Raw genomic sequence first — 23350 nt, 5'->3', positions numbered from 1 at the left:
ATCAAGAAGACTCAAGCGTCTAAGCTTGGGGATGCCCAAGGCATCCCCTTCTTCATCGACAACATTATCAGGTTCCTCCCCTGAAACTATAATTTTATTCCGTCACATCTTATGTACTTTACTTGGAGCGTCTGTTTGTTTTCATTTTTGTTTTGTTTGAATAAGTTCATCCTTGTGTGGGAGAGAGACACGCTCCGCTGGTTCATATGAACACATGTGTCCTTAGCTTTTAGTGTTCATGGCGAAGGTTGAAACTGCTTCGTTAATTGTTATATGGTTGGAATCAGGAAATGCTACATGTGGTAATTGGTACGATGTCTTGAACAATGTGATACTTGGCAATTGTTGTGCTCATGTTTAAGCTCTTGCATCATATACTTTGCACCTATTAATGAAGAAATACATAGAGCATGCTAAAATCTGGTTTGCATAATTAGTCTCTCTAAGGTCTAGATAATTTCTAGTATTGAGTTTGAACAACAAGGAAGACGGTGTAGAGTCTTATAATGTTTACAATATGTCTTTTATGTGAGTTTTGCTGCACCGCTTCATCGTTGTGTTTGTTTCAAATAAACCTTTGCTAGCCTAAGCCTTGTATCGAGAGGGAATACTTCTCATGCATCCAAAATCCTTGAGCCAACCACTATGCCATTTGTGTCCACCATACCTACCTACTACATGGTATTTCTCCGCCATTCCAAAGTAAATTGCTTGAGTGCTACCTTTAAAATTTCCATTCTTCACCTTTACAATATATAGCTCATGGGACAAATAGCTTAAAAACTATCGTGGTATTGAATATGTACTTATGCATCTTATCTCTTATAAGTTGCTTGTTGTGCGATAACCATGTTCCTGGGGACGCCATCAACTATTTCTTTGTTGAATATCATGTGAGTTGCTATGCATGTTCGTCTTGTCTGAAGTAAGAGTGATTTATCATGATCAAATGGTTTGAGTATGCATATTGTTAGAGAAGAACATTGGGCCGCTAACTAAAGCCATGATCCATGGTGGAAGTTTCAGTTTGGACAACAAACCTCAATCTCTTATGAGAATATTATCTGTTGTTGAATGCTTATGCATTAAAGAGGAGTCCATTATCTGTTGTCTATGTTGTCCCGGTATGGATGTCTAAGTTGAGAATAATCAAAAGCGAGAAATCCAATGCGAGCTTTCTCCTTAGACCTTTGTACAGGCGGCATAGAGGTACCCCTTTGTGACACTTGGTTGAAACATGTGCTATGCTATGATAATCCATGTAAATCCAAGCTAATTAGGACAAGGTGCGGGCACTATTAGTATACTATGCATGAGGCTTGCAACTTGTAAGATATAATTTACATAACACATATGCTTTATTACTACCGTTGACAAAATTGTTTCTTTTTTTCAAAATCAAAGCTCTAGCACAAATATAGCAATCGATGCTTTCCTCTTTGAAGGACCTTTCTTTACTTTTATGTTGAGTCAGTTCACCTATTTCTCTCCACCTCAAGAAGCAAACACTTGTGTGAACTGTGCATTGATTCCTACATACTTGCATATTGCACTTGTTATATTGCTTTGCATTGACAACTATCCATGAGATATACATGTTATGAGTTGAAAGCAATCGCTGAAACTTCATCTTCCTTTGTGTTGCTTCAATACCTCTACTATGAATTATTGCTTTATGAGTTAACTCTTATGCAAGACTTATTGATGCTTGTCTTGAAGTACTATTCATGAAAAGTCTTTGCTATATGATTCATTTGTTTACTCATGTCATTTACATTGTTTGGATCGCTGCATTCATTACATATGTTTACAATAGTATGATCAAGTTTATGATGGCATGTCACTCCAGAAATTATCTTTGTTATCGTTTACCTGCTCGGGACGAGCAGAAACTAAGCTTGGGGATGCTGATACGTCTCCGACGTATCGATAATTTCTTATGTTCCATGCCACATTATTGATGATATCTACATGTTTTATGCACACTTTATGTCATATTTATGCGTTTTCCGGAACTAACCTATTGACGAGATGCCGAAAGGCCGATTCTTTGTTTTCTGCTGTTTTTGGTTTCAGAAATCCTAGTAAGGAAATATTTTCGGAATCGGACGAAATCAACACCGGAGATCTTATAATTCCCGGAAGCTTCCAGAGCACCGGAGAAAGGCCAGAGGGGAGCCAGGGGGGCCCCACCCCACAGGGCGGCGCGGCCCAGGGGGGGCGCGCCCCCCTAGTGTGTGGGCCCCCTGTGGCCCCTCCGACTCCGCCTCTTCGCCTATTTAGTCGTCCCTGACCTAAATCCTCGACCCCGTTCGACGTAACCAGAGAAAACCATCCAGAGCCGCCGCCATCGCGAAACTCCAATTCGGGGGACAGAAGTCTCTGTTCCGGCACGCCGCCGGGACGGGGAATTGCCCCCGGAGTCATCTCCACCGCCGTCTCCACCGCCATCTTCACCGCCATCGCTGTCTCCATGATGAGGAGGGAGTAATTCACCCCCTGGCCGAGGGCTCATTGTAGCTATGTGGTTCATCTCTCTCTCTTTGTGATCAAGTTGAATATCATCTATGTGCTACTCTAGTGATGTTATTAAAGTAGTCTATTCCTCCTCCACGGTGTAATGGTGACAGTGTGTGCATCGTGTAGTACTTGGCGTGGATTATGATTGTGATCTCTTGTAGATTATGAAGTTAACTATTGCTATGATAGTATTGATGTGATCTATGCCTCCTTCATAGTGTGATGGTGACAGTGTGCATGCTATGTTAGTTCTTGGTGTAATTGTGTTGATCTATCTTACACTCTAAGGTTATTTAAACATGAACATTGAATATTGTGGAGCTTGTTTACTCCGGCATTGAGGGTTCGTGTAATCCTACACAATTAGTGGTGTTCATCATCCAACAAGAGGGTGTAGAGTAGTCCTATTATGTGATCGTTGTTGAGAGTGTCCACTAGTGAAAGGGATCCCTAGGCCTTGCTTCCAAGCATCGAATCTCCGTTTGTTTACTGTTTTGTTGCATGTTTACTCGCTGACATATTTTATTCAGATTGCTATTACCACTCATACTCATCCATATTACTTGCATCTCACTACCTCTTCGCCGAACTAGTGCACCTATTAGGTGTGTTGGGGACACAAGAGACTTCTTGCTTTGTGGTTGCAGGGTTGCATGAGAGGGATATCTTTGACCTCTTCCTCCCTGAGATCGATAAACCTTGGGTGATCCACTTAAGGGAAACTTGCTGATGTTCTACAAACCTCTGCTCTTGGAGGCCCAACACTGTCTACAAGAATAGAAGCTCCCGTAGACATCAATAACCAGTGGCGTCCATAACCCTGCCCAGGCCAAGCCGGAAGGGTAACCCTACTAACGTCGTCATCTTGTACCTATCGAAGTCGGGCCATCGGTTGCCGACAAAAGGGTGGAAAAGAAGAGAAAGAGAAAAGGCGAGAGTAAGTACCAAGGAACGAACTCCGACACGTACTTAGCGAGACTAGAAATGGCTATGCTCGCCGGGCGAATATATATATATCGCCTGGGGCTATATGGTAGGTTTAGCGGCAGCAAAACTATAACCAATAGAGACACGCTACAACATCCGTCTAATCAGAGAAGATAAGAGAGCGCTCAAGGTAACAAATAAATACTACACAAACATAATCCAGCCAAATACACATATCCCCTTCAACAAAGCGAAGAGGCAATGTAAAAGGCACTCAACGGTGGACAAGTTTTATTAGGTATCGGTTGTAGTAATGCTATATTACTATGCAAGTTATTATCAGATTATTAGCAATAAGTATAAGGTGTAAGTTGTTCTATGATCAAGCTATACAATTCCAAGTTGTCCATAACCGCGGACACGGCTTATCGATAAGATGTACACCCTGCAGGGGTTGCACCCAGTTACGACAGGTGGATGTCTCACAACAAGACCGTTTCCAGTTCAACAAGAAAGTCTAGGGGGGGCCACCCGACTAAGCTACCCGTAACGAAGTCCGGCCGTACTCCGAAGCGGACTCAGGGTTTGCGTTAACGGCTAGGCGTGCAAACCACACGCTTAGCTAAACATTCCGCGGGGTACAGTACAGAATATAAACACCCGAAGGCAACAGGAAGTAAACACCCGAAGGCAACAATATATAAACATGCATGCGCCAAATAAAACCAAAGTTGTGGCCCCCTTTTCAACTGACTTGAGAAAAGGTAATGGGTGAGGGGGGTCCCGATAATCATCCCCACGTATGGGTAGAGCGCTCAGTCTCGGAACAGATAACAAGAACTCGGGTCCTAGGGGACATTAGCAAGTCAAAGTTCCGATGCTTTCGCAAAGGGGCTCACAGATGCCTCTGCTTACAATTTTAGTTGTTAACAAATAAGTAAAGCATGTGTATCTTCAACAACTGATATAGCATGTGATAACCTCCCAACAACCCAACATATCCCGATAACAGATCGAGATAAACAACAGAGCCTAAACACGCCTACGACTCGCAAGGCTCAAACATCAACCAACGACTATGGGTAAGGAATGATACATATAGGATTATTATGGTAAACAAGTGGAATAAGACACGTGACTCGATAGAGAATCGCAACATAAGGATAGCAGTGCGGGGGAGAGCAAAATATAAATAGGTGAAGAGGGAGGGCTCGCCTGTGAAAAGCTGCAGAAGAACTTGTCAGAGAACTCGTCGTACCTCACATCACCACTTCGTGATCCTATCCGTGAAGAAGAAAAAGCGCTACAACAAACAACGGATGCACCACTTACTACTACGAAAGAAGAATCGGCATGATAATGATATGATATGCATGGTAACGATGATGCGGTGCAACTTATCCAAATTAATCGGTGTCGGAACCCCGGAAAAACAATTAATAGGTTCGAGTTACATTTCTACCGTCAAAGTTAAGGGTAGATTAGCATGGTACAACATGGCAGGGGTGAGCTACTTCAATATTAAACGGAGCGGGGAAAATCCTAGTTGGAATTCCGAAATACTCCGCATATATGAGAGGTGATTAGGGGAAACTATCAACACGCGCATGATGCAAACAGGCATATGGATGGCATATTATTGTTCCTCTCATTTTTCTGATCAAAATTGATATATAACACTTTTTCATATGAATTACAGATTAAAAGTTATTAAGGAAATGGTTTTTTTTAATTAAAAATAGATTTACAGAATTTGTTTTAAAAGAAAAAGGACCTGAAAACAAAAACTAACCGGGGAGGGACCCCGGGTTATATACTGTAAGTTACAGGGGGGTTGGATAAAAAGAACAGAGGGAGGGACTGCGGGTTCAGAACTAAAACATGATAGGGGGTTTTCTGCAAAAGATGACGGGATCTGGATCTGGTGTTGTTTCTCACCGAGCTGGTCGAGCCCGAGCGGCTGACGGGCGGGCCCAGGGCGCTGACGTGGCCGCCACGGTGGCGAAGCTTGTGCGCACGCCAGATGCCGCTCGCGTTCTGCAGTGGGTGGTGACCACGGCGGACTGGCATGGCGCGCGCAGGCGAAGAAGGGCGCCCGAGGCTGCGAGACTTGGCGCGCTGGACTCGCCTCGCTGGTGCGGACCAGAAGGTGGCGACGCCGCCGGTCAAAGGTCGTCGGAGCAGCGAAGCGGCGGTGATCTGTGGCGGCAGCTACGGCATGAGCGGCGGCAGTGCGATACAGAGGGAAAGGCGTAGCGGGAGGGGGACAGAGAGGTGCGCCAAGTTACCAGGAAGAGGACAGAGGGCTCGACGTGGCCGGAGACGGATGGTGGTCGGCACAATCGGAGAAAAACGCCGTCAACTCGAAGGAGGGAACGGCAAAATTGGGGATGATTGGAGAAGCCACGACCCGATTCGATTGGGGAGGAAGACGAGGAGGACGAGGCGCGTCTGGTGGCGGTGTTGGTTCATCGAGGGGACGCCCAAGGCGGCGGCGCCATGGCGGACCCGCGGCAGTGAAGCTCGGTGATGGTGGGGAAAACGTGAAGAAGAAGGGGAAAGAGAGTGGCGGCGCAGGGAAGGGAGAGGGGAGCGTCTAGGGTTTGGCTGCGGCTAGAGATAAGGGAGAGGGGGCAGGTTAGGAGAGCGGCGTGGATGGCGTGAGAGGGGAGGACCACAGAGAGTCTCACGTTGCTTTCGTGGGGAGGAAGACGACACGAGAGGAAAATAAAAGTGCGAAGAGGTACGGCCAGGTGAGGGAGTGGGCTGGGCCGAAAGGGGGGAGGTGGGTCTGGGCTGGTCGGTGGAGAGAAAAGCCCAGGGGGATGGGAGGGTTTGGTTTTATTTTCTGTTTTTATTTTAAACCATTTTGAATTCAAAGGCATTTCAATTTGAATTTGAACCAGGGGTGTGAGTGATATTAAAAATAGATTTCAAGATATATACTTTATTTGTAACCCAAAACAAAACACAATTTTATATCCAAAATTTGGTTGTTGGAAAGGCTTAATTACAAAATAAGAAATATGAGAAAGATATAGATTTGGGTTTTATTATTATTGGGAAAAGATAAGAAAGAAAAGGGGTTTTTTAAAATAAACATATGAGAGTGAGAACAACAAGCTAGGGTTGGATCTTGGATTGCAAAACAAAAGAGAGAGAGAGAACCAAACAAGAGCACAAGAACAAGATTGATGCAACTTTTATAAAAATAAAGGTGGCATGATAAGATGCATATGATGCTTATGATGCACAAAAGAAAGGCACAAGCAAAACTAATAGGGGTACTACCCTGGGCCGTTACAAACGACACCACTAACAAGGGATCGCGCCCCGAGATCCCACGTCAACCTAAGGGGGAGAGAGGTGAACTACCGGATCTTCTGGCGCGTCGTTGATCTTCACCCGACCTGGGCGTGGGACCTTCTTGTGGCGAAGTGTTGATCTTCTTGATGATCCACAAGTATAGGAGGTGTATCGTAGTATCTTCGATAAGTAAGAATGTCGATCCCAACGAGGAGCAGAAGGTGTTGACAAGTAGTTTCGATGAAGGATTCACTGTAAATGCTCACAGACAAGTATTCAGGGGGTTTTGATGTAACAGATGAATAAAGTACGAGTAAGTAAAGTGCGAGAGTAACAATTGCAGCGAGTGGCCCAATCCTTTTTAGCACAAAAGACAAACCGGTTTGTTTACTTATAATAACCAAACGTTCCTTAGGACACACGGGATTTTAGTCTAGTGCTTTCGCTACATACGGCTAATTAATCTTCATTGTTTTGATAAGTGTTGTGTGGGTGAACCTATGCTAATGTACCGCCCTTCCTAGGACTAATACATACTTGTGATTATACCCTTGCAAGCATCCGCAACTACAAGAAAGTAATTAAGATAAATCTAACCACAGCCTTAAACTCTGAGATCCTGCTATCCCTCCTGCATCGATATACCAACGGGGGCTCAGGTTTCTGTCACTCCGGCAACCCCGCAATTGGCAAACGAGTACAAGATGCATCCCCCTAGGCCCATAAAGGTGAAGTACCGTGTAGTCGACGTTCACACGACACCACTAGAAGAATAACACCACAACTTAAATATCATAACATTGAATATTACTCAACCATACTTCACTACTAACATTTAGACTTCACCCATGTCCTCAAGAACTAAACGAACTACTCACGAGACATCATATGGAACGTGATCAGAGGTGATATGATGATGAATAACAATCTGAACATAAACCTTGGTTCAACGGTTTCACTCAATAGCATCAATAACAAGTAGAAATCAACACCGGGAGAGTTTCCCCTATCAAACAATCAAGATCAAACCCAAATTGTTACAGCGGTGACGATGTGCAGCGGTGGATACGGCGGTGATGATGATGAAGATGATGATGATGGTGATGGAGATGATGTCCAGCTCAATGACGGTGACGATGGCGTCGATTTCCCCCTCCGGGAGGGAATTTCCCCGGCGGATCTCAGCCTGCCGGAGAGATCTTTTCTCTCTGGTGTTCTCCGCCTCGCAGAGGCGGCTGTGACTCTTCGCGACCTATCCCCTGGGGCTTAGGTCTTCGGGACGAAGGCGTACGCAAAGAAAAGGAGGCGAGAGGGGGCTGTGGGCCCCCTCCTCACAGGGCGGCGCGGCCAGGCCTTGGGCCGCGCCGGCCTATGAGGTGGGCCCACCTTGGGTCCCCTCGGCTCCCCCTTCTGGCTCCCTTCGTCTTCGGGAAAAATAGGATTTTTCATATAATTTCCGTCGACTGTTGATCTTCCGAAATATTGCATTCTGACGGTGCTTTTTCTAGCAGAATCCTGACTCCGGTGCGCGATCCTCCAATAATCATGAATCATGCAAAATAGATGAAATAACATAAGTATCATCTCCAAATATGAAATATATCAATGAATAACAGCAAATTATGATATAAAATAGTGATGCAAATTGGACGTATCAACTCCCCCCAAGCTTAGACTTCGCTTGTCCCCAAGCGAAACTGAACTCGGTAAACAGGACCACATGTTTATGGAGTGAAGAGTCGATAAATAAAATACGGACAAGAAGCTTCATATTCATTCACACAAGACATTTTAGTAAACAACTTCCTCATATAATTCAACTTGAAACAAGTATAAGGTAATCACAAATAAAGGTGCATAAGAAATCATAGTTGGTGATGGCAAACTTCGTTCTTGGTCAAAGAACAGTTAACAGGTTGTACTTATCTATCGAGCAGCGCTCTTATGTTAAAGTTTATACGGCACAACTTGCATACTCAATCATAATAACCTCCTCATGATCATTGATAAATTGCAAAGCTATATTCATTCAGATAAAACTTGTACTAAACAAGGAAGAATAAAAGACATAATGAAGTAAATCACAATATAGATAGTTTGATCACAACAACTCAAATGCTTGCTTAAGATGGGGGAAATAGGTTTACTGACTCAACATAGAGTAAAAGACAGGCCCTTCGCAGAGGGAAGCAGGGATTAAATCATGTGCTAGAGCTTTTTCAGTTTTGAAATCATATAAAGAGAATGAAAGTAACATTTTGAGAGGTGTTTGTTTTTGTCAACGACTGGTAGCGGGTACTCTAACCCCCTTGCCAGACAAACTCTCGAAGAGCGGCTCCCATAAAGTTTTATTTTTGGTTGGCACTCCTTCCAACCTTTGCTTACACAAGCCATGGCTAACCGAATCCTCGGGTGCCTGCCAACAATCTCATACCATGAAGGAGTGCCTTTTTATTTTAGTTTTATTTAGATGACACTCCTCCCCACTTTTGCTTTCTCAAGCCACGGCTAACCGAATCCTCGGGTGCCATCCAACAATCACATACCGTGGAGGAGTGTGTATTTGTAAAATTATGAAAGTTAATTAATTTGGGACTGGGAACCCCATTGCCAGCTCTTTTTGCAAAATTATTGGATAAGTGGATGAAGCCACTAGTCCATTGGTGAAAGTTGCCCAACAAGATTGAAAGATAAAACACCACATACTTCCTCATGAGCTATAGAACATTGACACAAATAAGAGATAGTAAATTTTGAATTGTTTAAAGGTAGCACATGAAGTATTTACTTGGAATGGCAGGAAATACCATGTAGTAGGTAGTTATGGTGGACACAAATGGCATAGGTTTGGGCTAAAGTATGGATGCACGAGAAGCATTCCCTCTCAGTACAGGTCTTTGGCTAGCAAGGTTAATTAGCAAGCATAAGAGTTGAGGGAAGCAAACAAATATACATGTGATAGAAACAATCATGCATCTTCCTTGTAAGCACAGATAATTTTAACTTCAGAATAATAAGCTATGAGCTAACAAGAAAGGAAGACAATGAAACAACTACATGTATTTCTCCTTTCTATTTAAATCTCAAAGTGTTGTTGCTATTGACCAATGCTAAGTTTGCCAAAACCAAATAGATTTACTCAATGCTCCCAAAGTGATACCAATACTAATAACAAGATCAATCATATGATTGAGATTGCAAACTAAAATAAGATGTGCAATATGTAAATGATAAGACTTCTCATTAATATTCCATAACGATAACTCACACCAAGGGATACATAGACAACCAACTAAAGGAGAGATACTTCCACACTGCAACCCATCTTATATGATAACTTCCCTACTCATGATATGACACTACTTGACAGTAAAAAGTAAAAGGTAGTGATGATGTGATACCGCGGCACTCCCCCAAGCTTGGAACAAACCAAGGGGATGCTAATACCGATGATGAATTACTCCTTCGGCGATGGTGGTGATGAATCATCAGACTTCCAAGGAAGAGGCTCTCCATCGACAAACGACATCTTGGTCTCGGGAATCCTGAAACTAGCAGCATAGCTTATGCGTTTAAACCTGTTTTCATACTCACAGTTTTGATTCCGTATGTCATAGAGTTGAGCTTGGAGTTGGTTGGTGGTGTCATGAAGCGAGAGGATGTCATCCCACAGCTTTGCAGTCTCCTTCTTGTGTCCATCAATAAGTTCAGACACAATCTTGTGGAAGATATCCACCTCACGCTCAGCCATCTTCTTGTAGTTGAAGACCTCTTGTTCTAGCTTCTCCATCCTGTCTTCCAAGCTTCCTTCTCCTTTAGGCCCCTGAACATCTTTGATCTACAACTCCCCATCTACGAGCAGCAATTCCTTGGGGTGCATCTTCAACTCGTTCATGTACGGGTTGACGACGTCCTCAAAGAAACTGTCCTTAGGAGTTCCCGACGTAGACATGATGGATCTAGATCGGGAGCAGAACCTGGCAGAAACAGCTCGAAACAAAACACGTCGAGAAAACGATATACGGACCTCCAGGGGTCCGGGGTATTATATAGAATAAATTTTTATGTCATAAGGAAAGTACCAGGTCGAACCAGAGTCGGAAAGAGGCGACGAGGCGGCCAGCTCATAGGGCGGCGCGGCCTGGCTGGGGCCCGCGCCGGCCTATGGGGGCACGCCCTCGTGCATCTCCTCCACTCCGTTTCGATCTCGTAATTTTTCATATTTTCCAAAAACAGCAAAAACATTGTTCGGAAAGTAAATTGCGAACTTTTTATTACCAGTACTATTACCTATTCAAAGTCGAGTTCTGGCGGACTGTCAATTTGTCCTTTGATGAAAGCCTCCGGTGTTTCCACTCGAATAACATCAACATCTACATTGTAAGAATCACCTGAGATATAATGCTTGAGTCTTTGTCCATTTACCACTTGTGTGACATTGCCTTGGAGAGAGCTAATTTTTATTGCTCCTGAACGATACACCTCCTCAACAACATATGGTCCTTCCCATTTCGAGAGCAATTTCCCTGCAAAGAATCTGAGACGAGACCGATACAATAGGACTTTATCCCCAATATTAAATTCTCTTTTGATAATCCTTCTATCATGCCATTTTTTAACTTTCTCTTTAAAGAGTTTAGCATTTTCATAAGCTTCACTTCTCCATTCATCTAGAGAACTCAATTGCAGCAACCTCTTATTACCAGCTAGTTTAGGATCTTTATTTAATTCTCTAACAGCCCAATAAGCTTTGTGCTCTAGTTCTAAAGGTAAATGACAAGCTTTTCCATAAACCATTTTATAAGGTGACATTCCCATGGGATTTTTATAAGCAGTTCTATAAGCCCATAGTGCTTCCTTCAATTTACTAGCCCAATTCTTTCTAGTTTTATTAACAATCTTTTGCAAGATAGATTTAATCTCTCTATTTGATAGTTCCACTTGCCCACTAGTTTGAGGATGATAAGCGGAAGCAATTCTATGATTAATGCCATATTTAGCAAGAGTTTTTCTAAAACCACCATGAATAAAATGAGAACCTCCATCAGTCATAATATATCTAGGAACTCCGAATCGAGGAAAAATAATATCTAAAAGCATTCTTAAAGAGGTCTCACCATCAGCACTTTTTGTAGGTATGGCTTCCACCCATTTAGTAACATAATCAACAGCAACAAGTATATGAGTGTTACCTTCTGAAGAGGGAAAAGGTCCCATGAAGTCAAATCCCCAACAGTCGAACGATTCAATAACAAGAGTATAATTCATAGGCATTTCATTGCGTCTGGAGATATTACCAACCCTTTGGCATTCATCACAAGATAAAATAAACTTCCTTGCATCTTTGAAGAGAGTTGGCCAATAAAAACCTGATTGTATAACCTTTTGCGCGGTTCTATCTCCGGCGTGATGTCCTCCATAAGCACTCCCATGACATTTACTCAATATCTCCTGCTGTTCATATTCGGGAACACATCTTCGCAGAATACCATCCACTCCTTCTTTATATAAGTGTGGGTCATCCCAGAAATAATGCCTCAAGTCATAAAAGAATTTCCTCCTTTGCTCAGCTGAAAAGGTCGGAGGCAAGTACTTGGAAACAATAAAGTTAGCATAATCAGCATACCAAGGACTGTCTCGCGAGCTCACCTTTATTACAGCCAATTGTTCATTTGGAAAACTATCATTGACAGGAACATGATCATAAGCAATATTTTCCAATCTAGACAAATTATCAGCAAGAGGATTATCAGCACCTTTCCTATCTACAATATGTAAATCAAATTCTTGCAACAGAAGCACCCATCTAATAAGCCTTGGCTTAGCATCTTTCTTTTGCATAAGGTATCTGATTGCAGCATGATCAGTATGAATAGTAACTTTTGAATCAACAATATAAGATCTAAACTTATCACAAGCAAAGACTACAACTAACAATTCTTTTTTAGTAGTAGCATAATTTCTTTGAGCAGCATCAAGAGTTTTACTAGCATAATGAATAACATTCAATTTTTTATTTACTCGCTGTCCAAGAACAGCGCCTACAGCAAAATCACTAGCATCACACATAATTTCAAATGGTAAGTTCCAATCAGGAGGTTCAACTATAGGAGCAGTTGTTAAGGCTTTCTTTAGAGTTTCAAAAACTTCCTTACAATCATCATCAAAAACAAAAGGTACATCTTTTTGAAGAAGATCAGTAAGAGGCTTTGAAATCTTGGAGAATTCTTTAATAAACCTCCTATAAAACCCAGCATGACCAAGAACACTACGAATACCTTTAACATCCCTAGGATAGGGCATCTTCTCAATTGCTTCAACTTTAGCTCTATCAACTTCAATACCTCTCTCGGAAATTTTATGTCCCAATACAATTCCTTCATTAACCATAAAGTGGCATTTCTCCCAATTAAGAACAAGGTTAGTTTCTTCACATCTCTGCAAAACTTTATCAAGGTTCCGCAAGCAATTATCAAAAGAATTTCCATAGACAGAAAAATCATCCATGAATACCTCTACAATACTCTTGCAAAAGCCATGAAAAATAGCAGACATGCATCTTTGAAAAGTAGCAGGAGCATTACATAAACCAAAAGGCATACGTCTATAACCATAGGTTCCATAGGGACAAGTGAAAGTGGTTTTCTCTTGATCCTTAGTTTTAACAGCAATTTGTGAAAACCCAGAATAACCGTCAAGAAAGCAAAAATGAGTATTCTTGGATAACCTTTCTAACATTTGATCAATAAAAGGCAAAGGATAATGATCTTTCTTAGTAACTTTATTAACTTTACGAAAATCAATGCACATTCTATACCCTACAACTACTCTTTGAGGTATGAGCTCATCATTATCATTAGGCACAACAGTCATTCCTCCTTTCTTAGGAACACAATGCACAGGACTAACCCATCTACTATCAGCAATAGGATATATAATACCAGCTTCAAGAAGTCTTAATACCTCATTTCTTACCACATCCTTCATCTTAGGAATTAAACGATGCTGAGGTTCAACAACAGGCTTTGCATCATCTTCCATATTAATGGCGTGTTGGCAAATAGAGGGAGAAATCCCCTTCAAGTCATCAAGAGTGTAGCCAATAGCACCTCGGTGTTTCTTCAATATTTCCAATAACCTTTCTTCTTCAAACTCTGTAAGCTTAGAACTAATAATAATAGGATATATTTTCTTATCATCAATATGAGAATATTTAAGATTATCAGGTAATGGTTTTAAATCAAAGACAAGATCTTCCTTTGGTGGCGGTGTTGTACCCAGATCTTCTACCGGTAAATCATGCTTAAGAATAGGTTGACGGAGAAAAATTTCATCAAGCTCATTTCTTTCTTCCCTAAAAACTTCACTCTCACTATTCTCCAAATGTTGCTGCAAAGGGTTATTAGGAGAGAGAGCAATAGATGCACACTGTTCAACTCTAAAATCATTATTAGGTGAATCAGCTTTATAAGGAGTTTTGGTAAATTTAGAGAAGTTAAACTCATAAGATTCACCAGCAAATTTAGTCAAAATTTTCTCTTTCTTGCAATCTATAATAGCTCCACAAGTATTTAGAAAATGTCTACCAAAAATGATAGGACAATATTTACTAGCAGCAGAACCAAGTACCAAAAAGTCAGCAGAATATTTAATCTTACCGCATAGAACTTCCACATCTCGAACAATACCAATTGGAGAGATAGTCTCTCTATTAGCCAGCCGAATTACCACATCAATATCTTCAAGTTCACAAGAACCAATTTCGTGCATAATCTCCGTGTAAAGCTCATAAGGAATAGCACTAGTGCTTGCACCAATATCACATAAACCATAATAACAATGATCTCCAATTCTAACAGATAGCATAGGAACACTAGCTTTCTTAGACTTATTAGGATGTGAAACAATATTAGAAGCATCTTCACAAAAAATAATATGACCATCCTCCACATTTTCAGTCACAAGATCTTTAACTATTGCAACAGCAGGTTCAACTTTTATTTGTTCTTCAGGTTCTATAGGTTTCTTTTCACTTTTATGAACCGCACTATTTATAATAGAGTACTCCTTCATTTTAGCAGGGAAAGGAGTTTTTTCAATATAAGCTTCAGGAATAACATGATCCATAGTTTCAACTACAACACATTTATTTATAGATGAATCAATTTTATCTTTATACGGTTCATGAAACTTATCAAAATTCTTCTTAGGCAATTCATAATGAGAGGCAAAAGCTTTATAAATATTTGCAGCAACTTGAGAATCAAGACCATAAGTAGCACTCATATTACGAAATTTATCAGTATCCATAAAAGCTTCAATGCATTTGTAATCATAATTTATACCTGATTCTCTATCTTTGTCGTTCTCCCATCCTTCAGTATTTTCCTGGATCCGATTAAGAAGGTCCCTTTTAAACTCTTCTTTGTTGCGCGTGAATGATCCAGAACAAGAAGTATCCAGCAAGGTCTTGTCTTCAAAAGAAAGTCTTGCATAGAAATTATCAATAATAACATTACCAGGAAGCTCATGAATGGGGCATTTGAGCATTAAAGACTTCAATCTCCCCCACGCTTGGGCAACACTCTCTCCATCATGAGGCCAAAAATTATATATGCGGTTCCGATCCTTATGAATTTCACTTGGAGGATAGAACTTAGAATAAAACCGGGGCACAATATCATTCCATTCAAGAGAATCCCCATTATCCAGTAATTTATACCAATGTGCCGCTTTACCAGACAGCGATATAGAGAATAGTTTCTTCCTCACTTCATCCATAGCAATACCTGCACACTTGAATAAACCGCATAATTCATGTAAGAACAGTAAATGATCTCCAGGGTGGATAGTTCCATCTCCTGTATAACGGTTATCCACTACACGTTCAATAATTTTCATAGGTATTTTGTATGGTATCTCTTCCTTACCTGGCGCCTCATCCACTACCTTTGCAGTAGTAGTAGATTTCCCAAATAAACACTCAAGAGAAGATCTCTCCATAATGAATTATGGCAGCAGACAGAAATAAAATCAGCACAACAGTAGAAATTTCCCTTACCAATTCCACTTACCAATAGCGCTTCACTCCCCGGCAACGGCGCCAGAAAATAGTCTTGATGACCCACAAGTATAGGGGGTGTATCGTAGTATCTTCGATAAGTAAGAATGTCGATCCCAACGAGGAGCAGAAGGTGTTGACAAGCAGTTTCGATGAAGGATTCACTGTAAATGCTCACAGACAAGTATTCAGGGGGTTTTGATGTAACAGATGAATAAAGTACGAGTAAGTAAAGTGCGAGAGTAACAATTGCAGCGAGTGGCCCAATCCTTTTTAGCACAAAGGACAAGCCGGTTTGTTTACTTATAATAACCAAACGTTCCTGAGGACACACGGGATTTTAGTCTAGTGCTTTCGCTACATACGGCTAATTAATCTTCATTGTTTTGATAAGTGTTGTGTGGGTGAACCTATGCTAATGTACCGCCCTTCCTAGGACTAATACATACTTGTGATTATACCCCTTGCAAGCATCCGCAACTACAAGAAAGTAATTAAGATAAATCTAACCACAGCCTTAAACTCTGAGATCCTGCTATCCCTCCTGCATCGATATACCAACGGGGGCTCAGGTTTCTATCACTCCGGCAACCCCGCAATTGGCAAATGAGTACAAGATGCATTCCCCTAGGCCCATAAAGGTGAAGTATCGTGTAGTCGACGTTCACGCGACACCACTAGAAGAATAACACCACAACTTAAATATCATAACATTGAATATTACTCAACCATACTTCACTACTAACATTTAGACTTCACCCATGTCCTCAAGAACTAAACGAACTACTCACGAGACATCATATGGAACGTGATCAGAGGTGATATGATGATGAATAACAATCTGAACATAAACCTTGGTTCAACGGTTTCACTCAATAGCATCAATAACAAGTAGAAATCAACACCGGGAGAGTTTCCCCTATCAAACAATCAAGATCAAACCCAAATTGTTACAGCGGTGACGATGTGCAGCGGTGGAGACGGCGGTGATGATGATGAAGATGATGATGATGGTGATGGAGATGATGTCCAGCTCGATGACGGTGACGATGGCGTCGATTTCCCCCTCCGGGAGGGAATTTCCCCGGCGGATCTCAGCCTACCGGAGAGCTCTTTTCTCTCTGGTGTTCTCCGCCTCGCAGAAGCGGCTGTGACTCTTCGCGACCTATCCCCTGGGGCTTAGGTCTTCGGGACGAAGGCGTACGCGAAGAAAAGGAGGCGAGAGGGGGCTGTGGGCCCCCTCCTCACAGGGCGGCACGGCCAGGCCTTGGGCTGCGCCGGCCTATGAGGGCCCACCTCGGGTCCCCTCGGCTCCCCCTTCTGGCTCCCTTCGTCTTCGGGAAAAATAGGATTTTTCATATAATTTCCGTCGACTGTTGATCTTCCGAAATATTGCATTCTGACGGTGCTTTTTCCAGCAGAATCCTGACTCCGGTGCGCGATCCTCCAATAATCATGAATCATGCAAAATAGATGAAATAACATAAGTATCATCTCCAAATATGAAATATATCAATGAATAACAGCAAATTATGATATAAAATAGTGATGCAAATTGGACGTATCACTTCTCGACACCACTAACAAGAATTCTTGCTCCATGTAGAACGGTAGACACCACTAACAAGGAGTCATTGTTTCGGTGACGATGATGGCTCCAGAGAAACAAAGGAAGGAGTAACAGTCATGCGGATCCACCGATTCATCGTAACAAGAGCGAATAATAAGAGTAGTAAGTATGTCATGACTCCATCCCACACTCGAAGTATTACTCTGCACATGAATAGGAGAATCGTGTAACCAACTCTCGGAATTCTGATTGACGATATCGACAAGCATTGTCAGCGAAGATTCGACAGAGCAAAAAAAAAAGAGTTGTAGAAGGATCAGAGAGGCATGGGTGACATAAATGGAGAAGACGAAGGTTAGCCGCCTGTGATGTTCTTCTGTCAGAAATCTTCAGAGATCGGTCCTAATAGGTGAAGGCATAGATCGTCCAACCCACGTCGGAACCTAAGACTCAGAGAAGCAGATAAGAGAGAAGACCCAAAACTCGCAAAGGTAAGCGGAGAAGGAATATAGGTAAGGAGAAAAATCAGATCTAATCAGATCTATCCAACGAATTTTCAGAAAATATTTTTGACACTAGACACAACGTCCGTCGGCATGGTTATCCTACAGGCTGGACTAGTGGGGTACCATCAACCTGAGGCTCTGATACCAACTTGTGACGCCCCGGAACCGGTACCATGAGGATTCCAGCGATCCCGCCGAAATCCGCACGATATCGATTCAGGGACGCCCTCCGACACGACGTGCGCGACGAATCACACACGTGATGCCAGAGGAATTAACACGAGCGGTAACATTACAACAGGATTACAATAGAGCCCACAAGAAACATATATTACAACAACGACTCCAACGAGTCAAGATACAAATATACATTACAAAGATCCAAATCATGCAGAAGATCAAATACGTCCGAGTACGGACAAGATACAAATTGGACTAAGAGTCCTGAAGATAACCAGTGGCGTCCATAACCCTGCCCAGGCCAAGCCGGAAGGGTCACCCTGCTAACGTCGTCATCTTGTACCTGTCGAAGTCGGGCCATCGGTTGCCGACAAAAGGGAGGAAAAGAAGAGAAAGAGAAAAGGCGAGAGTAAGTACCAAGGAACGAACTCCGGCACGTACTTAGCGAGACTAGAAATGGCTATGCTCGCCGGGCGAATATAAGACGACACGAGAGGAAAAGAAAAGTGCGAAGAGGTACGGCCAGGTGAGGGAGTGGGCTGGGCCGAAAGGGGGGAGGTGGGTCTGGGCTGGTCGGTGGAGAGAAAAGCCCAGGGGGAGGGGAGGGTTTGGTTTTTTTTATTTTATTTTAAACATTTTGAATTCAAAGACATTTCAATTTGAATTTGAACCAGGGGTGTGAGTGATATTAAAAATATATTTCAAGATATATACTTTATTTGTAACCCAAAACAAAACACAATTTTATATCCAAAATTTGGTTGTTGGAAAGGCTTAATTACAAAATAAGAAATATGAGAAAGATATAGATTTGGGTTTTATTATTATTGGGAAAAGATAAGAAAGAAAAGGGGTTTTTAAAATAAACATATGAGAGGGAGAACAACAAGCTAGGGTTGGATCTTGGATTGCAAAACAAAAGAGAGAGAGAGAGAACCAAACAAGATCACAAGAACAAGATTGATGCAACTTTTATAAAAATAAAGGTGGCATGATAAGATGCATATGATGCTTATGATGCACAAAATACTGGCACAAGCAAAACTAATAGGGGTACTACCCTGGGCCGTTACACATCTTCAATCTTCGTACATTCCCATAAAACTTATGAGTTTATGTAGTCTCACTAAGTTATATTCTATCATCTTGCACTAAGGTCTTAGATATCACATATATCTCACACCTTGCTTATTTCTGAAAACTAACTTTTCAACTCCTTACTATTCAAACGGATTTGAACTTAAAGTTTTACGGAGACAAGATGATTTTAGGTACTAATTGAAACCATTGCTCTTTGAATTAGCAATGTGAGGTTTACTAAAAGTTTGCAATAGGACTTAATCATATCTCGATTCTTTAACAATACGGTACCAGTCCGTAAAGTTACTTGTCAGACTTAACAGTATTTCTATCTCAATTACAAGACTAGCGCATGGTAGACAACGGATGCCAATTCTACAAATTTAATTCAAAATACTATTCAGACTATGTTCATGATAATTAGTTCATCTAATGAACTCCCACTTAATACAACATCCCTCATAGTTGTTTAGTGGCACACGATCCATATCCACTACACCAAAAACTGATCATCACGTGAGATGATGTATCTTCAATGGTGAACATCAACATGTTGATCATATCATCCATATGACTCGTGTTCAACCTTTCGGTTTCGTGTGTTCCGAGGCCATGTCTGTACATGCTAGGCTCGTCAAGCAAACCCAAGTATTTCCGCGTGTGCAACATGGCTTACACCCATTGTATGTGAACGCAGAATCTATCACATCCGATCATCACGAGATGCTTCAAAACGATGAACTTTAGCAACAGTGCATATGAGGGGAGAACACTTTATTATCTTGATATTAATGTGAGGGATCATGTTATAATGCTACCGTCGCGATCTAAGCAAAATAAGATGCATAAAAGGATTAACATCACATGCAATTCATAATTTGTGATATGATATGGCCTTTCTTCTTGTGATTTTGATCTCCATCTCCAAAGAACATGAGCATGATCTCCATCATCACCAGCATTGCACCAAGGTCCATGGTGCTGCTTCATGGTTGTCCATCACTTATAGCTACTATAACAACTACTTGAAATAAAGCTATTACATGATGAATAGACACGCAGGTCTTAACAAATTTAAAGACAACAATTAGGCTCCTGCCGGTTGCCATAATACAATAATAAACATCTCATACATCAAATATAATGATCGTCACATCATGGCCATATCACATCACCAAACCCTGCAAAAACAAATTAGACGCCTCTAATTTGGTTTGCATATTTTACGTGGCTTAGGGTTTTCGAGTAAGATCCAATCTACCTACGAACATGAACCACAACGGTGCTACTAGTGATGCCAATTGAAAGAGTAAATTGCATCTAAACTATGGAGGGAGAGACAGACACCCGCAAAGCCACTTATGCAATACAAGTTGCATGTCAAGCGTGGAGCAATTCTCATGAACGCGGTCATGTAAAGTTAGCCCGGGCCGCTTCATCCCACCATCCCGCAAGACGCAAAGTACACATATCAAAAAGCAACAAAAGCAACACCGCCCACAAACTCATTGTGTTCTACTCGTGCAACAGATCTATGCATAGACACGACTCTGATACCACTGATGGGTTCGTTGCATGGAAAACAAAAATTTTCTACCGTGAACATGAACAAAAACCAAGATCCAATCTAGGAAGAAGCAAGATCTAACATACCAAGATCGAAGCAATGAGATGTGTGTGAGACTAACCCTCGAAGATTCCCAAGCCTACTGTTATCACCAGAATTTGACCGAGTCAGAGGTGGGCCACGATTGAGAAAGACTTGAAGATATACATGGAAGGGAAAAAACAAGAATTGGCCTTATACACGAAATTGGGCTGAATTGCTCATTGTATCTGTAATATAGTAGATCGTATCTTTAGATTAAAAGTTAGAGTTTTACTCGTGCACGGTTAGGTGCACGTCCGAATTAGAAAGTCCGCTGGACTATAAATATGTATCTAGGGTTTATGGAATAAACAACAACACAACGTTCACCCCAAAACAAACCAATCTCGGCGCACCGCCAACTCCTTCGTCTCGAGGGTTTCAATCAAGTAAGCGACATGCTGCCTAGATCGCATCTTGCGATCTAGGCAGCACAAGCTCCACGTTGTTCATGCGTTGCGCGTACTGAAGCGTCTTTGATGGCGCGCAACGTAGTTATCATAGATGTGTTAGGGTTAGCATAGCTCTTCGTATAAACATGCTTACGTAGTGCAACCCTTGCATGTCTAGCCGCCCTCACGCCTATCTCAGGCGTGGGGGCGGCACCCTGCTTGTTCATCATCTAGTAGATCTGATCCGTTACGATTGTTCCTTGTTATGCAAGGATTAGTTTAATATCTGCAATAGTTAGGCCTTACAAAGGGGGGGAGGATCCAGTGGCACGTAGGGTGGCGTTCGCAAGTCCTAAACAGGATGTTCCGCGGATCAACTTCATTGTTGGTTTTTTGGCCTTGTTTAGGATCGGCTTATGAGCACCGTGCGTGGCCGCGAGGCCCAACCTGGAGTAGGATGATCCGATTATGCGGTGAAAACCCTAAATCGTCGTAGATCTCATTAGCTTTATCTTGATCAAGCAGGATCACCAAGTATTCGTGCACCCCGTACGGATCATGGGTGGATCGGCTCTTTGAGCCGATTCACAGGATAACCTGAGAGCCGATCGAGGCTCGTATTTAATGTTTACGTGTATGCCATGCAGGAACATAAGCGAGGCATCCCCATCACCTTCCTGACCAGGTATAGGTCAGGTGGCACGCCCTTGCACTTCGCATCGCCGCGTGTGACCAGAAGAGCATTGCGGGCCATCGCTCGGAGGGGTCTCAGCCAGCCGCAGCTCTAGGCTCTTCCCGGCTCTACCGTGTTGACAGGCCGCTGCCCGCCGGTGGGTTTTGGCGATCAACACATTCTGGCACGCCCGGTGGGACCATCGTCTACATCAACCACATCGCCATCTACATCTGAGATGGCGACGGACGGCACGCCAGTCACCTACGAGGAGCTGCCTGCCGAGCTCAAGAAGAAACATGACGAGATCAAGGCCACCCTCGAAGCCGACCTCATCGGCTCTTTTCAGAGAACCCGTACCCATGGCATCAGATGGAAGGGGTTCTCACCACAAGGTGCACTCGATGGGATAGATCTCTCTGCCCCGTCGGAGGAACGCACCAGGGCCTGCGGCGGGAGATCAACTACTTGGTGGCTCACTCGCTACACCGCCACTCGAAAACTTGGTCAACGTGTTGGAGCGTCTCGCTCGCGCGTGATCCAGAGATCATGAGCCACCGGTACTCGCCGTCGGGACCAGCTCTCGGGACACATCAAGGAGAGTTGCCACTCAGGTCCGTCCACCGCTGCCATATGCGTTGGCAGCACCACACTGAAGTGCCGGCTACACCGGCATTCGTCGTCTACAAGATCGGTGGTGACCCTAGTGACTACCGGTTCTTGGCTGAGGCGCCTAAGGAGATCCCTCAAGGATACGCGTGCACGTATGTGCTGGATTGTGGCAACCGGGCACTCTCAAACCAGGCCACAACGTCGGGGACTCCGGCGCGAGACAGGAGGGACGTCGGCGACAGAGCTTGAGAAGCGTACGTGGCTAACTAAGTACGCCACCCCGACGAAACTCCAGAGCCCAGCTCCTGCGGTTGGCTCGAGCTGGAAAAGCAAACATGGCTGGCTAAGTACGCCACCCCGGCGAATCTTCGTAGTGCATCTCCTACAGCCGGCACGGCGGATCAGATCAGTACCATGCGAGAGACCAGTTCGGCATTATGCCGAAAAGGAGGGCAATCGGCTATTCTAAGCCGTACCCGACGAGTACGAGATGATCCCGCTGCCACCTAAATATCGGCTCCCCGACTTCTCCAAATTCAGTGGATCGGATGGCTCCGGCTCCATCGAGCACATCGGCCGATATTTGGCGCAACTAGGACCGGCCGGTGTCGGATCAGCTACGTGTGAGGCTCTTTTCACAGTCCCTCACAGGATCGGCTTTTGGATGGTATACCTCTTTGCCGGCAAACTCCATCCAGTCTTGGAAGCAATTGGAAGAACAGTTCCATATGCAATATCATTCGAAGCTTCCGAGTCTAGCATTGCCGATCTAGCACAATTACGTCGAAGCGCGGAGAAACGGTGACAGAGTACATCCAGCGCTTCAGGAATCTTAGGAACCGATGTTATTCGGTTCGTATAAGCTGAAAAGGAAG

At 43.0% G+C, this 23350-nt stretch overlaps 1 long non-coding RNA gene across 1 annotated transcript; it reads right to left on the bottom strand.

The window, feature by feature from the left end:
- Window positions 1-4349: 4349 nt before the first annotated feature.
- On the bottom strand, window positions 4350-6131 carry LOC127318118 (uncharacterized). The gene is made up of 3 exons (XR_007861676.1): window positions 5736-6131; window positions 5386-5646; window positions 4350-4750 (listed from the first exon to the last, which is right to left on the bottom strand). It is a non-coding gene; the product is annotated as an uncharacterized lncRNA (long non-coding RNA).
- Window positions 6132-23350: the final 17219 nt, after the last annotated feature.

Source organism: Lolium perenne, chromosome 7 (genome assembly GCF_019359855.2).
Source record: "Lolium perenne isolate Kyuss_39 chromosome 7, Kyuss_2.0, whole genome shotgun sequence".
Classification (NCBI taxonomy): Eukaryota; Viridiplantae; Streptophyta; class Magnoliopsida; order Poales; family Poaceae; genus Lolium; species Lolium perenne.
Note: the sequence above shows the minus strand (reverse complement) of the source record. Positions and strands in the feature narration are given on the sequence as shown.